This window comes from Diachasma alloeum, unplaced genomic scaffold, assembly GCF_001412515.2.
Source record: "Diachasma alloeum isolate Michigan unplaced genomic scaffold, Dall2.0 Dall_scaffold_00742, whole genome shotgun sequence".
NCBI classification, from domain to species: Eukaryota; Metazoa; Arthropoda; class Insecta; order Hymenoptera; family Braconidae; genus Diachasma; species Diachasma alloeum.
Genome location: NW_021680872.1, coordinates 176,349 through 188,999, shown reverse-complemented (window position 1 = coordinate 188,999; position 12,651 = coordinate 176,349). Strand labels below are relative to the sequence as shown.

The 12,651-nt window shown below is 38.3% G+C and overlaps 1 protein-coding gene across 2 annotated transcripts in view; it reads left to right on the top strand.

The window, feature by feature from the left end:
- Positions 1–12,651, top strand: part of LOC107044439 (phosphatase and actin regulator 2) — a 61,907-nt gene that overhangs the window by 22,539 nt on the left and 26,717 nt on the right. The window lies entirely within an intron of this gene.

Genomic DNA, 12,651 nt, shown 5'->3' with positions numbered 1-12,651 from the left:
CCCCCCCAGACTCGTAAAATACTTTGTTTGTATGGGGGATCATAAAAACGTGCGATTCCTGATGAATTTGTGATAGGAACATAGCCTCGAACTTCAAGAAAAGATCTGGCAATTTGGTGAGAGCGTCCAGACACCGTCGAAAATGATCAAATAATAGAGATGCTCATAAAATGATACAGTAACCACAAATGCAACTGTTGTAAGCGTCATGAGCATTGAACCAAATCATTGAAATGACTCCTCAATCATTGAAATTGCAATCCTGTTCTAAAAAGAAGATACGCCGTAAGCTGTAGCGTAACGCTCATTCCTCGAATTTCATTGGTCGAATATTCGGATCCGCCCGCACGTGTTCGACGTCGTGTCACGATTTGTCTTTAACACGCGCGCTTCAGCGCGCGATCGTTCTTGTGGAAAAAGTGAAAACTGAAAAAATTTTTTTTTCACCGGGGGCCAAAGTGTCAGATCTTGGATTTTTTCAGGGGGAAAGTCGACTTTCGCCAAAATCGAATTTTTTAGCCGGGTGAGCGTTGATTCCAACTATTTAAGTGACGGGCTATTCAGAACTCTCAAAAGTATGTGGGAAAAGTCAAAACTGAAAAAGTTTTTTTTTGCAGATTTTCAAAGGATCAGATTTTCCGTTTTTCCAGGGGGAAAATCGACTTTCGCCAAAATCGAATTTTTTAGCCGGGTGAGCGTTGATTCCAACTATTTAAGTGACGGGCTATTCAGAACTCTCAAAAGTATGTGGGAAAAGTCAAAACTGAAAAAGTTTTTTTTTGCAGATTTTCAAAGGATCAGATTTTCCGTTTTTCCAGGGGGAAAATCGACTTTCGCCAAAATCGAATTTTTTAGCCGGGTGAGCGTTGATTCCAACTATTTAAGTGACGGGCTATTCAGAACTCTCAAAAGTATGTGGGAAAAGTCAAAACTGAAAAAGTTTTTTTTTGCAGATTTTCAAAGGATCAGATTTTCCGTTTTTCCAGGGGGAAAATCGACTTTCGCCAAAATCGAATTTTTTAGCCGGGTGAGCGTTGATTCCAACTATTTAAGTGACGGGCTATTCAGAACTCTCAAAAGTATGTGGGAAAAGTCAAAACTGAAAAAGTTTTTTTTTGCAGATTTTCAAAGGGTCAGATTTTCCGTTTTTCCAGGGGGAAAATCGACTTTCGCCAAAATCGAATTTTTCAGCCGGGTGAACGTTGATTCCAACTATTTAAGCGACAGGCTATTCAGAACTCTGAAAAGTATCCTATTTTAAAAAGAACATACGCCGTAAGCTGTAGCGTAACGCTCATTCCTCGAATTTCATTGATCGAACATTCGGATCCGCCCGCATGTGTTCGACTTTGGTCGGCTTTCGGTTTTCGTGTCACGATTTGTCTTTAACACGCGCGCTCAAGCGCACGATCGTTTTCGTACAACAAATAATTCATGAATATAGTTACACATCAGGCGTCAGTCATCTGATCCGCTGCAATCATCAACAGCATTCAAAATCGAATGATAAATCAGTCAACCACCAGAGTCACTACAAAGTCAAAATTCGCCTCAAATCTAGTTCAACATATTCAGGAATCAATGAACACTCGATATCTCGCTCCACTTCCCTCCAGCATACATCATCAATCTCTTCTTCATCCTCAGCTACCTTCTCGAAAGTTCCCCACGACTTTTTCCCCCACACCTAATGGCCATTTTTCATGGTAAAGGATTCATGAAAAAAGTTATTAACACGTTGCGGAACAAATATCGAAGTTTGAGTCTTGTCCAAACGAGGAAATAACCTGCGTGACGGAATATTGGGGGTGACGGAAATTCAAGAAGGGTCGCCGTGATTGCCTCTGGCCCGTCTCCCGGGGAATTGCGTCGGTAGCCATTTATCTTTCTGTCTATCAGATTACCAGACACAGACGTTATTGAATGAAGCTCAGACACAATCGATATATGGAGGGTCTCCAATTGGCCAACGCTGATTGGGGTCAAAATGACCCCATTCGTTAGATCGGAAAGTTTACCATTAAATTAAAAAAAAGACGATGTAAATCGGCTCAGTGGATCCTGAGAAAATCCTAAAAGAATTTTCATAGATCATTCATTGATTTCTAGATTATTTTCACAGTCCTTCAAAATTAATAGTTTTTGCCTCATTCCACAGGTAGGAAAATGTACTATAGAATTCTAAAAACCTGGTGCAAATTGGCCAAGTGGATATTGAGAAAATCCTGAATGAATTTTCCATCGATCACTTATCGATCGTTAGATCCTTTTAGGAATTTCCTCTATAACTCTGGTTCTATGGGAGCAAAATTGATAATTTTTTTTTCATTGGAAAACTGGTGAAGTTCTTCACTCGATTGACAATAAGAAGATCAATTGTTCTAGATCAATCAACTTCTAGATCATTTTCAAATTTTCCACTTTTCTTGATGAGACGATACATCTCCGAATTTATCAATTAAGCTCACCACCACCACTACAAAACGCTATGTGAATATAATACCAAAAAATCTTCAAGTAATCGGATGAAAAATAATAACTTGAAGTGTGATGAGACTGCTGACCTCCCCGGAGATCAGTCATTCTTCACAAAAGTAGACAGATCGATTTCTCGGTTGCACCTGTAGTTATTCGCGTGACACCGGCAGTATCTGTGGAACAACCTGTCGTACCTAAAACTATGAGCCACATGAGCACCACTACCCACCACCATCACCACCACCACCACGAGGAAACTGGTTGGCTTTGGCATCAGGGGAAATGAAAACGAGCCCCTGACGATGCATTCCGTTATACACGTACAAGTCAATCGAAAATCGATAAGTACTATACGTGACTACCATAGATATACCTACAGGTGCATTCATTCCTGTGTGTAACGCAAAAGTCATAAAATAATCATAATAAAATGCCGGGATGGAGTGAGTTTTCCGCCTGCATTTTCTCATCTCAATTTTTTTCTTGGATTCGGCGTCGGGGATGTACAACATATTTTCCGATCGAATGAGGTCTTCTATTGAAAAAAATGGAGAATTCAATTTTCTTCCCGGAAAATAATTCTCGTACTCAATGGCGAGGCATGAAATACATTTCATCGGATTACTGGAAAATTTCCGATGAAAAATTCAATTTTTTTTTCCAATTATCTATGGAAATATTGGACCAAGATCGTTGTTTATAATATTTTTAAAAAAATATTCATTTTTCTCCAGTTATTTGTGAAAAAATCCTAGATTAATTTTCATAGATCATTGATCAATTTTTCTATCATCTCGCTTTAATTCAGAATCTACGGAATCGAAGCTACTCAATATTCTGTCTACTGTAGAATGTGAGATATTTCTCGTGGAATTGACAAGAAAAACTCATCATTTAGCCTCAGTAGATCCTTAAAAAATCCCGAATCAATTTTCATAGATCAATAATCGATTTCTAGATCACTTCCATTTTTGGCTGTAACTTGCGTTCTATGGGAGAAAAAACGACGATTTTTTATTTAATTTCATGGGAAATGACCCGACCTATTCAACCAGCACACCCCCATCCCTTCGAATCACCGCAGAATGAAAAAATAAATAAATTGGTTGAAAATTCAATTTTCAAAGTACTTCATTGTGCTAAAGTGTCTCGAAATGTGTTGAAAATGGGTGAAAATAAATTTTAAACCAGTGGAACAGGTCGTGTTGGGTCAGCCACCCATAGGATAATGCTTTATGCCGGTAATACATCCACCAGTTCCATGTACTTGCGTTAAACCGACGACGGAAGGTGCGCGTACGTTTCGAGCTTGCAGTTTCTAGGTACCCTACGGGCTCAAGAGGGGCGGGGGTGGGCAGGGGGGGTTGGATGAATCAAGGGGTGGGATTCGTGTACTCGGGAAAGGTGGCGTCGGCGTCGTGACGCCCGGAGAGGGTTCAGTTGGTGTTCGACCTCAACTCGTGTCGTGTAACTCATGATTATTTTCCGGTTGCAAGAGCACAAAAATTACATTTTTCCAGTGTTTTATTCCATTTGTTTGGTGTTTGTGGATTATTTCAGTGGTTTCAAAAGTATAACTGATCAATATTTCCACTAAAAAACCTAGAGATTCAATCATTTCTCGAACAAAGACCAAAATTTTTATTTTTGTTTTTGTTTAAAAAATTGTTTTTATCAATAATTCGTCGTGTTTTGGTCTAGGGAAATTTTTCCGGGGCTTGAGTATTCAATCATCACGTGATTCAGGAGCATTGCATGCGAATTGAAGCACAAAGCAACTGAAAATAATCATTTTTGTGAATTAACAAAAAAGTAAAATTTTTGAAAATCGAAAAATTGGGATTTTCTCGGAAACTACTCCCTAAATTCTCATGAAAATTATCTCATTCCATAACCAGGAAACTTAGCGATGATTTAAAAAAAAAATGAACCCGTTTAGCCCCAGTGGTTGTGGGAATATCGTGAAGTCAGTTTCTGGGCCATCGAGCCGTTTTTTTCGTATTTCGCCTGGACTAATGGAGGAAAAAAATCAGCCCGGAGTGTTTTCCACCGGAAATTTTCCTACCTCTACAATAAGCTCACCCCCACCCCCTCTATCCCCGAGATATACCCGAAAAATTGTTTTTTTTGTTCACCTTGATTGAAGAATAACAAAGAGTGGCAGTTGATTAAACAAACAATAACAAATGTGACGTACATCGACCCCTAACATCCTCGTGACCCGACGACCTACGTAGTGTCTTGGCTGGGGTCAGTGGGTACCGCCCGGATGTCAAAATAAATTTCAATAATGAAAACAGAAAATCAGTTCCAAAAATTTACGTTTTAATTTTCATTATCAGTGATTTTTTTTTAATGCGAAAAATATCTCGAAGTTTTGCAAACGTTTTCTAACCTCAAAAAAAAATTGCATCATTTTTTTTTCAAAAAACATTTTTTTAAACATTTTTTTTACTTGAAAAGAAACATTTCTTCTAATTTCTACAACTCGTTTTTAATTTTTTTTTCATTAAATTTTTTTCAACTTTTGAGAAAATATTCTCAGAATGTTTTTGAAATTCAAAAGACTTCATTTCAAGAAATGTATTGAAAGTAAAAAAAAAATGCTTTGGAAACATTTATTGAAAGTCGACAACAATTCCTTGCTGCTGATACCAAACTTCAAGTCATCACGAAATTTGAATATTTCAATGATTCCAAAGCCACGATGACAGGAACTTGTCAGTGATGAAATCAATTAATTCATTTCACTTCGCGAATACAAACTCAAACCAAGTTTAATTGCCGAGAGTGCACACACAGAACAGCCTCGGCACATGAATTATTCCCTGTCTTCTTTGAATCGCAAAATTTTCTATTTTTCCGATCCCATGACCGAGAGACGAACAAATATAATCATAAAAAAAATCATGGCGCAATGAAAATATGAGGGACGAAAGTTTCCATTTTTTTTCCACTCCTGAATCACCTTTTATCTCTACTTTAAATGAGGTCGAGAACGTGGAAGTGGTGGGAGAGCCGGTGAAGAGGACTTTACACTTTTTGTAACGAAAAAAAAGTCATTCAAACTAATTCAATTAATCAAATATCCCAACTCGACGGTTTCTTGGCTTCTCAACCATCCTCAATGCAATTCCCATTTTCTTGACTTTTTATCGGGAAAAAAATTGAAAATAATTTGCATGGAGGAGGGATTGATGATGACCCCATTGGATACATCAGAGAATGTACCCACAAATTAAAAAAAGACGATTCATTTAGCCCCCACAGAACCCGAGTTACAGCAGAAAACGTAAAAATTATCAAACCATCAATGATCTATGGAAATATTTAGGATTTTTAGGAGGACTACTGGCGCAAAATGAAATGTCTTTTTTCAGTTCTATAGGATACTTCTCGGGCTGTCCGATTGAATCATTTCCGACCCATTTCGCCCAACCCATGTAAAAATGATCTAGCGATCGATAAATAGCCTAGAAAAATTGTTTTAGGATTTTCTCGGAAACTGCTGGAGCAAAACGGATGATTTTTTTTAAATTCCATGGCAAATTTTCTGATCTATCGAAAGGGGTCATTACCGACCCCAGTCCCCTCCTCTCACCACCATCCCAGCAGGAAAATGGCTCCCGAAATGAAGTAATTTTATCAAATGAAAAAAAATTTCTTTAAAAAATTTCTTTTTCTTTTCTTTCACGTTACGTATATCCGTGCAATCTCAACAATTGTTGATAGAGTCATGTCAGTCAAGGTGAGACACTCGTCAGAGGGTGAGGATTAGCGTCAGATAAGCCCACTCAGCCGCTGATAGTCGAGTTTAACCTCACGAATCGATTCTCCACGTCTCCTCGGACGATTCTCAAATCCGACCTTAAGCCCTTGACTCCTCCCCCGGAAGAAAAATCCACGACTATTTTTTCTCCCTCCCACCCCTAGCCACCAGTCGAACCCAAACAGTTTTTTAACAATTTTTATTTCTCCCATTTTTTTTCATCAGAAACATAAAATTGGAAGCGATATGAGTGATTAATGTCGACGCGTGATGTGCAAAAAAATATATCGAGTGGAAAAAAAAAGTAAGAAAGGGACTGGAAAAATATGAATATGTGTGAGTGGTTTGGATCAAATGCTTCAACTGGATGTCATTCACCTCTCGTACACGAAAACCCATCCAATTAAAGTTGCACAGAGTGATGTTTGATGCTGCATTGGTGTTTCATGCGGCGACGAAAAGGTCTTCATCAGAATCATTAATTTTTTTTCCAATTATTTTTCAAAATCATAGGAATCATCAACTTTTCATTTTGCGAGAATTAAAAATCTCGGAATTTTTTATTGAAAATTATTTCAGTCGAAAGCCAGAAAAATTTCCGGTTGAAAGTACAATATATGATCACCATTTTGTCTCCACAACTTCCGGAGAAAATTACGAAAGAAAATTCGAGGGGCAAAAGGGGTATTTTTTTATTTGATGAGAAATTTCCCTGGCTATCGGCTGGGGTGATTTTTTACTGTGGAAACATCAACAATGGCGAGGGGCATTAATTTCCCCCGGAATCTTCATTTTTCACTCGGCATTCATTTTTAAATGGGGAAAAAAAGGTAGACGACCTGTACGCCCCCCCCCTACCCCCACTTAGGCTGATTGGTTGCCTCCACCTCGTGCCAAAAGTCGTCTGCATAGAGTGCCGGGGATACTCATGCATCCAGAAAACAAAAATAAGAAATCCTTGTAGACCTGAAAAGCAATTCAATCGCCCCAATATCATAGATCACTGTTGGAATTTTGAATTTAGCGCCGCTGGAGAGGCAGCGACATTTCCGTTTCCGAATATAATTTGAAGATTTATTCATCTCCACTGCTTCCGATAGATCAGGGAAGTTGACATCCAAGGAAAGAAGAATAATTTATTTTACTTCACAAGATCCTGAGAAAATTGTTGATCGATTTTCATCGATCATTTATCGATCGCTAAATCATTTTTTCCATTCGCTGTAACTCCGATTCTATGGGAGCAAAAAGGTTGAATTTTTTTTTGATTTCATGGTAAATTTCCCCACCTATTCAACCATCCCACCTGCATCCCCCTCCAGGCCCTCCCTCCCCCCTTCTCATTCCAACGTCTTTGTTTACCGAAGAAATTGAGCAGAAAAGGGGCAATAAAACGGCTTGGATCAAAGAAACGCCTAAATACTCACCCCTCGACGTCTTTTTATAGTTCAACCCTCCCTTGCCCCACCCCTCGATGAGAGAAAATTTCCTCAAGGTCACTGTAATCATCGTCCTCCATAGACTGGCCACTCGACTCGCCTCAACTTGAATCAAAATATTTTAATAATTTAGAAATATATCATCTCCCATTATCGATAATGGCTCTCATGATACCAAGATATATTCATTCATTACTTCGAGTCCATAAAAGGGGATGAGGGTGAATGAAAGGGGTAGTGACGAAAGGGGAGAGGGCAATTTATCCTGATTGTCAATGGCACTTCCTCGCTTTTGCTTCATACTCGTCCCACGTTGAATATTCCACTTCAATCTTTCACTCTGCCTACCGTTCTCAATGGCGATGTGGCAAGGGGGGTTTCGAGGATGTCTGGCGTGGCGCTAGCTAGCGCCACACGACGCATTAAACGCCGGGGGAAGGGGTGCTTTATGACAGCAATTATCCTTAGACTCGTAAAAAATTATAGCACCATGAACTCGAAAGACATGTGACTATCTCTCAAAATACCTCGCAACATCAATAATCAATAATTAACATCATCTCGCAAGAGAACACTGAGATAATTTCACAACAGGAGAGTGAAGGTCATGAAGTTCATTCATAAATAAAAATAGATAAATAAATTCCGTTTCCCCATGACTTCAAAAAATTCTGTTTCCCGTCAATTTTTGTTCTCCCGATAACTCGACAACAGTTGCACCTGTGGGATTTTTTTTTAATTCGTGAGTGAATTTCCTGATCTATCCAATGGGGTGATAACTGACCCCCATAAAAGTTCTCTCTCATTAGTTGAATTTTGAGATTTATCTGATTTTGAGGGCGGAAATAATGAAAAGCTAATTATTCACCGTCTCCATCTCTCGGAACTCTTGTCAAAGTCTCACCCACCTCTACATTACATAATTATAATACATAGTACCCCTTCACCCTCCATCCAACTGGTACCACCGACAAATCGATTTTCGACATCCATCCATCTCCAACACTTCCAACATCAAAGCACACACTCTATACCACCACTTGAAAGTTTTAACACGGCAATTTAATTGGTCATTAATCTAAAAACATGATTCTTTCGTTGGAATTTGATAGAGTGAATTTTTTTTCTGTAAAAAATGGTAGAAATTTCTTCCATTCGTTCTCTTCATACTCTTCCACTGTTTAGAGTAACTTGGAATTTGGCGATATGGGTGGGGGCTGCATTATGCGAGACGGGGCAACCATAGGTTATTACCGGCCTGACTGATGCCTTAGACAATTTGAGTTTAGCTTGTGTCGACAGGGATTTGTTTTTAAATAGGTAGTAGAGCCTAACAATGACGGCTTTTGCTTTTTCATTCGCGTGACATTCGCAAAGACATGATAAAAATTTGTTTTCCAATTTTTTTTATTCCCTTTTCACGTGAATAAAACATCCTTCATGCCCATGTTTTCGCAATAACACCTGTTATCATACAATCACACAATGATTATGGAACGATCGATTATGCCCCAAGGTTTGCACTACCTCGTGCAGTACTTCCATTGGATTTATCTCCACCAAACACTCTCTCTCATTTTTATCAATCACCTCCCACCAGGAGTCACGAATTTCGGATTCATCGTTAATTCCACCACACGTGTAACTCACTTTCTACATCATTAATGATTGCCGAATTATCCCATGATCCCAGGACGTGATGAAAATTCAACGAGTCGGGGTATCGTGTGTTTTTTCTCTCTTTCACTCGTTTCTGTCGCACTGCGGACGTAATTCTGGGGGATTTTATCGCTCACTCTGTCATCAGTCACCCCCCAGACAGAATCCCACGCACTTATCTCAATCAATTTCCGATCATTCTAGTCGTCAATATCATTTTACTTCTCGATTTCCAGTGAATAAACGCTCAAGCCCATAACGTTCACATTTTAAAAATTTCAAAATGAGAGGGGGGCAAAATGGATCGTTTCGTCGGATAGTCGTGAAAATTTCTGCTTGAAAACCCCGGTAATAAACCCATTTTGCCCCGGGGGTTCCCCTGGAATGACGGAAAAACCGGTTAAAATCGGTTGTTTGGTCTCGCGATAACTCATGAAATTGCGGGGCAAAAGGGGTTTATGGCCAGTGTTTTGGAACGGAAATTTTCCCGCCTATCAAATGGCTCAATCCATTTTGCCCCGCAATGAATTATCATTCTTATGATTACGATGAAAGAGTCCAATTGATGAATAAACGGTACCTCCCCGTTCCAACAAGACAATGACCGTTACCCAGTAACTGAACTGTCCCTCAGTTGTGACAGACGCGTGTGTGTAAATGCGTCATGTGCCGACGGTTGGTAGCTTCCGGTCACGGCAGAACGATAGATTTAAATTATAATCGAAGGTGTCGTCGAAGGCACGAGACATACGAGTGTCACTTGAAGTATCACATAAACGAGATAAGTGCCGAGTTCATACGGTGATGATGGGATTTATTATGGGCTGTACGTGTTTCAAAGGTACACTTGCTAGTATTTTAAAAGGTTCGTTTATTTTCTGTTGATTTTTTCAGTTTCTCTTTTTTTTTGTTGAATTTTTTTTATTGATATTTTTACATTTTTTTTGGTTAAAGTGAAATTTTATGCTTTTCTTGTAGATAAATATTTTTATTCACAATTTTGAAAAATTGTGAACCCATTTTTTCAATTGGAGATGATTTTTTGGTGATTGAATTATAAAAAAATTGAAAATTCGTAGAAAAAATTTCATAAAATTTCACGAAGTTCTTTTTTTTATTGATAATTGTTTTTTAAACATTTTAATAGCAATAGAAATTGAAAATAATATTAAAATCAATTTTTTTTTGTTGAAATTGATTTTTAAAATATTTTAATATCAATAGCAATTTTTTAAAAATTGTAAAATAATTAAAAATTAACGAGAGATATCGTTTTTAAAGGAAAAAGAAAAATTCAAATTCTAAAAAAATCCCTGAGGGGTAAGTTACACCCCGGCTATGTAACCCTAGTATTATTAGCTCAGGAGCCCCCAAAAGCCGGAGTAGTTGACCTGTAACTTCAAAGAATCCCATCAGAATCCTCCAAACCTCCACCACCAGAGCCCAAACCCGTGTACTTCCCCGAGAGTCTCGAGCCCTTCCCATGTGTAATCCAACCCAATAACCCAGGAGTGTTGGACGAGAGCCAGAGTAGAGCCCTCTCGTCTGCAGGTGTTGCCTTGACAAAATTTCTCAAGCGCAAAAAATAAGAAATGAAGACAAAAAAAAATGTCCTGAATCAACAGACGGTCTCCACGCCCTCGCAACTAACCGTTTTCCTTGTTTTTATGTTTCAGGTGAGTCCAAAAACAGTTTAGACTATCTCTTTAACGTTCTTGAAGACCTGCAGCACACGTGAGTAGACAAAAAACCAAGGTGACAGGCATTAAGTTCATTCGTGCAATAATTTTCCGAAAATTATGTGCGGATGAAAATTCAGTAGTTGAATTAATTATTGCTCGCCAACATCAATAGAGAGTCTCTCAAAAATATCTCACAGAAAGATCGTGCAGCATGATCATGCGGTATCACATGATACACATGAAAATATCGCAATGACAATGATCAGTAATTAGCATCATCATCTCGCGATACAGGGCAGGGGGATTTTAAATAGTATTAATGAATTTAATCGTGCATTTATTATAAATATATCCTGCAGCTGTGATTCTCAGCTAAAATGTCAAGTAAATAATCTTGATGATTGTCTTCGTCATTCACACATTTTCTTCCCATCAGATGTCAGTCTACATCTGGAGATTATTTCCAATTCCAATTCTTTACTGAGGGTTTCAACCAGGAGTCCCCATCGAAGCCACAAAGCAATAACAGAACATAAGACACAAACATAAATACAAATGTATACAATCCCTAAGATCACACTGAGATAATCTCACCCCAGGGGCGTGAAAATCATGAAGTTCATTCATTGAGTAATTTCCCAAAAATACATAAGCAAACAAAAAATCAATAATCAAATTAATCATCTGCCGTGAGCATCAGTAGAAATGATGAAAGCTTGGCTATATTCTCCTCCCAGATTTAGAAGTCAATCAAATTTCCCAGATTTTTTTTTTCAAGTACTCCACCAACTTTTTTACAACGCGAGTTTGAGGATATTGAAGAGGTTGTTACTGCGTCTGCAATAACGTTTTGACTTTTATTACTACTGTGGAATGCACGTTGGCTCAGCTGCACTCTCCCGTGCATCGATTTCAATGCTCTCGTTTTTATTTCTTTGTTCAATGACACAGCACACGGTGGCGCCATTTTCGCATTGTATGGAAGCTTGCGAAAGCTCGGACTAGGGGAATCAATAAGTTGTTAGCACTGCCATCTATCAATGATAACATCTGATGAAAAATGAAGTTGGAAAAAGTGAAGAAAACTCGAGGAAAATTCATGAACAGTATTGAATTTTTTAAAGAGTTCTGTCGGAAAAATTTCATTTTCACCAATAACACAATTTTATTTTCCATCGGTAAGACGGCATTTCCGCGTCGGCAAAACAGTCTACACCGGAAATCGTGAGCTTTTCACCAGATGGCGATAGATGAATGAAATTTCAAGGAATGAGAACAAAGAGATGAATGGGAAGATCCGATCAATTAGCCCCTCATGTATAGATATTCCAAATTTTTATTCTTTTCCTCATTGAAGTAGTTTTGGAGAAAATTGCGAGCTAATAACAAACATTTGCTAGTTAGTACTTTTTTTTAAATAAATTTTTGAGAAATCACCCCTGAAAAAAAGGCGTTATCCCCCCTATTTCATTATTTCCAAAAAAATTTATCACCAATCGGTAGCAAATTGTTTGAAGATTTTTGCGAGTTAAGAAAAAAATCGTCAATGCACTCCTATTATTGTGTAAATTAACAATTCCAATTTCAACTGAAAACCAGAGTTGATGACCAGAATTTGTAGCAG